The sequence below is a fragment of the Lampetra fluviatilis genome, chromosome 82 (genome assembly GCF_964198595.1).
Source record: "Lampetra fluviatilis chromosome 82, kcLamFluv1.1, whole genome shotgun sequence".
NCBI classification, from domain to species: domain Eukaryota; kingdom Metazoa; phylum Chordata; class Hyperoartia; order Petromyzontiformes; family Petromyzontidae; genus Lampetra; species Lampetra fluviatilis.
This window is the reverse complement of record NC_136356.1, coordinates 639,769-644,580: the sequence shown is the minus strand read 5'-3', so window position 1 is coordinate 644,580 and position 4,812 is coordinate 639,769.

Here is a 4,812-nt window from a genome sequence, read left to right as displayed (position 1 = left end):
TCCCTCGGGACGTCACGCGGCAGCAGGTGACATGACGTCACTTGCGGGGCACACCTCCCCCTGGCGTTTGATGCCGATGAGGTCACGCTGAGCGGTGACGTCAAAGAGCGGGGTCAGAGTTCAAGTTTGTTGACAGAAAGGGAGCGGCGTTGTCGAAACGGCCTCAAACGAGTACCCGGTGCGGCGTGTCAACATCGCTCGCACTGGGGAGACAAAGGCGGCCGGGCGTGGTGCTGGCCACCCACCCCCTCGTGTGTGCCGTGACGACCTCCATCGGTGCTGCTACTCGCTATGAGCAGCACTTTGTAGATGTTGTGGCTTGGCTCTCCAGCACACCGCTGGCGACATTTCACGATGACATTTTCACGTCCATAAAAAGATAATCGCCATACTAACCTAGGCCGTTTTTTGGCAAAATCGATCCAATTTTTTTTAGCTTTATTTTTCTACGAAAAGTGCATTCCTTGGTTGTGTTTAGCCTGAGTAGCCCATATATTACGTTAAAAAGTGGGGAATTTCATGCATGAAATTTTCAAATATAAAAAAGTTAATCGGCATACTGTGCCGTTTTTAGACTCAATAAGCCAAACTTTTGACAGCTTTATTTTTGGACGAAAGTTAATTCCTCTATTGTATTTATCCTTAGTATGCCATGTATTAGATTAAAATGCCGTTTTTGGCCAATAATGGCCAAATTTTTACAGCTTCATTTTTCAACAAACGTGCAATCCTCGGGTGTGCTTAGCCTTAATATTCTATATATTACGTTAAAAAAGTGGTAAATTTCACCATGAAATTTTAAAGTAAAAAAATAAAATCGGCCAAAATTGGCCAAACTTTCACAGCCTTATTTGTCGACAAAGGTTCATTGCTGCATTGTATTTAGCCTTAGTATGCTATGTATTAGATTAAAATTGGAAAATTTCACGATGAAATGTTCACGTCCCAAACAGAAAATCGACATACTAAACCTCTGCCGTTTTTGGCTAAAATTGAACGAATTTTTACAGCTGTATTTTTAAATAAAAAGTGCATTCCTCGGTTGTGTTTAGACTGACTAGCCTATATATTACATTAAAAGTGGGAAATTTGACCATAAAATTTTAAGTAAAAGGATCAAATCGGCATACTTTACCAATGCCTTTCTTGGCCAAAATTTGCTACATTTTCATAGCTAGATTTTCCAAGAAAAAGTGAATTCCATTTTGTTAAGCATTAGTATGCTCTATATTACTTTAAAAGTGGGAAATTTCACGATTAAATTTTTACGTCCATAAAAGGAAAATCGCCATACGAACGAACCTAGGCCGTTTTTTGGCAAAATCGATCCAATTTTTTTTTGCAACAAAAAGTGCATTCCTCGGTTGTGTTGAGCCTGAGTAGCCTATATATTACATTAAAAGTGGGAAATTTCACCATGAAATTTGAAGTAAAAAGATCAAATTGGCATACTTTACCAATGCCGTTCTTGGCCAAAATTGGCTCAATTTTCATAGCTATATTTTTCAAGAAAAGTGAATTCTTCCATTTTGTTAAGCATTCGTATGCTCTATATTACTTTAAAAGTGGGAAATTTCACGTTTAAATTTCCACGCCCCAAAATTAAAATCGGGGATACTTACTTATGCCGGTTTTAACCAAAATAAGCCAAATTTTCATAGCTTTCTTTTTCAACAAAAAGTTAATTCATCAATTGTATTTAGTACTATTTACCCTTAGTATGCTATGTATTAGATTAAAAGTGGAACATTTTATGATGAAATGTGCACGTCCCAATATAGAAAATCGGCATACTAACCTATGCCGTTTTTGGCCAATAATGGACAAATATTTGCAACTTCATTTTTCAACAAAAGTGCAATCCTCGGGTGTGCTTAGCCTTAGTATCCTATAGATTACGATAAAAGGTGGGAAATTTCACACCGGGTACTTCCCGCGAGTACTCTTATATAAGTGTAGTGGTGATATGCGCTGGGGGTAAGGATCGTGTGGTAGCGCGTGGTGATTGGCTGTGTGTGTTGGTGACGCGCGCTGGCAGGGAAGGATCATAGGTCAGCGCGGGGTCATGGGTTATGAGGCGGTGATTGGCTGTGTATCGGTGACGCGTGCTGACAGCGAAGGGATCGTGTGGCAGCGCGTGGTGATTGGTCAACTAAGGTGGGTGCTCACGTCGCGGTCCGCATAGGCTCCGTCTCCTGGGAGCGGAGGCTATATAAGGCGGTGCGCGCAGGCGCACGGGGATTTGGTGACCAGTGAAGACAGAAGACGGAGGAGGAAGAGATAGGGCCCCGGGACCCAGAGGTAGTGACCCACGCCCAAGCTGGGGTGGGTCTGTAGGTTCCCCGGATGCTACGGGGCTGGAATGCCCGTGTGTGTGTAGCCGGGTGGAACGTGTAGCGTGAGCTGTAGTGACCACACGTGTCCGGTGGAACGTGTAGCGTGAGCTGTAGTGACCACACGTGTCGGGTGGAACGTGTAGCGTGAGCTGTAGTAACCACACGTGTCGGGTGGAACGTGTAGCGTGAGTAATAGTGACCTGTGGAGGCTGCTCGCCTCTGTCTCCATCGTCCCCTCCGTATCACTACTCCCTTGCTGTCTGGTGGGGTCCGGACTTTCGTCCCCCATCTGCTCCCTATCCTGTACCCCCGTGAGTGCTGCGGATCGTGTGTGCATGCTCCCCCTGCGCTGATGTTGGCCGCGGAGCGCAAGTTGCCGCCGCCGTGCGCGCGAGATAAACAGCACAACAATGCGCAGCCGATTACGCGCTCGAGCCGCGGGGTTGGGGGTCAGGGGCCCACCACCGCGCCGCACTTACGCAAGTAACGAGCACACGCACGATCGCACAAAGCTAACAGCTTCAATGCGCACAGCGGTTTCGCACACGCGAGCGGGGCACACGCCGACACAACGACCACACACCCGCGAATGCAGCGCACGCTAATACCACGTGCAAAAATACCCAACAACACGGTTTTATTACTAGGCTCGAGATTTTATTAGCGCTGGTTAACCAACCGAGCCACCCGTGTGTGTGTGCGGGCCAGCAAGGCGCTTCTAACCCACACTCTGGTGGCGTGCCGCCCTATTCTATGCTGCGCTCTCTGTTAAACTGCTTTCCTCTCGTCCTTACCCCGAACTAACCCTTCTCCTACGGATCCTACTCTCCGCTCTGAGGTGTTGTAAGGCGCGTAATACGATACCGTCTGTAGTCCTTGGTGGCCTTGCGGCGCTCAGATCGTCCTGCAGACAATCTAGCGGCTCGCCCGATGACTCCTTCGTCGCTGACTCCGTGTCAAAACTCCAGAAGAAGACCGACTCCCCTACTCTGCCCTCCGTCTTTTATACTATTCACATCAAAAGCTAGGTGCCCCCGTTCCGACCGCCTTGGTCTCTCGACCAATCCTGAGCCTAGGATTTCCCGCCCTTTTGCGATCCCGCCGGCTTTTGACCTTTCGACCAATCAGTAGCCCCGGGCCCGTCGCTCTCCGCCAACGCTGCTTTTTTTTTGGTCCTGATCCCAGCTATCCGCCTTGCTGACCCATGTTTGTGTTTGTATGCGTTTCTAACTGCGGGGCTCTCTGAGCTCGCCGTGGTCGTGCGATCTCAAATCCGCCCACGGCGCCGCAGTGTTACTTGGCCTGGGAAGGGTCCTGTCAAATTCCCTGGCCCTGAGAAACCGTGGGGTAACCCCCCGAGGGGGCCCTCGGGTGAAAACTCAGGGTAGGTGACCCGACCACGAGGCCCTACGTGGGTGCGGGTGCGTGCTTATGTGGGGGGGGGTGATGGGGGGAAGTGCGGTGGGGGAAGCCGGGCGGCTCCCTGGCTCGGCAGAGCGGCCCCGTCGCTGTGGCACCACAGACCACACGTGTTATTGTGGCAAGACAAGTGTTAATAAAGTGTGCTACCCGTCAAGTGGTTTCCCGCCGTCATTCAGAATACTTCAACTGGCGTCAGGAGTGAAACAGTCTTCCAGGCATGGATACCAGGAAGACTCATCGGACTCACGAGATTGACCGCGAGGATAACCACGACGACTCGGGCCAGCAGGCATCAGGGGGAGAAGAGGAGATGCCGGCGCCGCAGGACCCCTCATGGGCGCCCGACGAGCGGCTAGGGGCTGATGCCGGACTCCGCGAGGCGCACTCCCGCCTGGCAGAGCTGCTACTCGCCGCGGCGTCCATCCTGGCGGAGATCACCACGTCGGGAGGAGCGGGGACGTCGGCGGACATTCAAAAGACTCGCCTCGCAGATTCCCGCCAAAATGACTTTGCAGTTCCCGCCATTTCTACCGAGCGGACATCTTTTGGCGGGAATGGCGAGCAACACGTGGCGGGAGTCCTCCAAGCGCGGCCGCTTACATCATCAGCGCGCGCTACGGGCCGCCATCAGCCACCCGCCATAGGGGCCGCCATTTTGCAGACGACGGTGCGGCGGGGGAGAGCCACGTGGCAGAGGACGACGTCATCTTCCAGCAGCGCCTTCCCACGTTGACAGCCTTCAAGGCGGAAGGCGGGGACTGGGGCGCATTCCAACGTAGGTTTCTGGCGCATCAAGAGATGTCGGCCTGGTCCGACGCTACGGCGCTGCGGGCACTGCCTGCCTTGTTGGACGACGACGCGCTCGCGGCCTTCAGGTCCGCACCGAGATCGGACCGCTCCACGCTCAAGGCTGCGCTGGGCCTCATGGCCAAAGTCTATGGACCTCCTTCGGCCTGTCGCCATCTGTTTTACGAGCGACAAAAGGCGGACACGGAGACCGCGCTCGCCTACCGCACGGCGTTGTTGGCTCTCGCCGACGCCGCGTTCCCTCGTA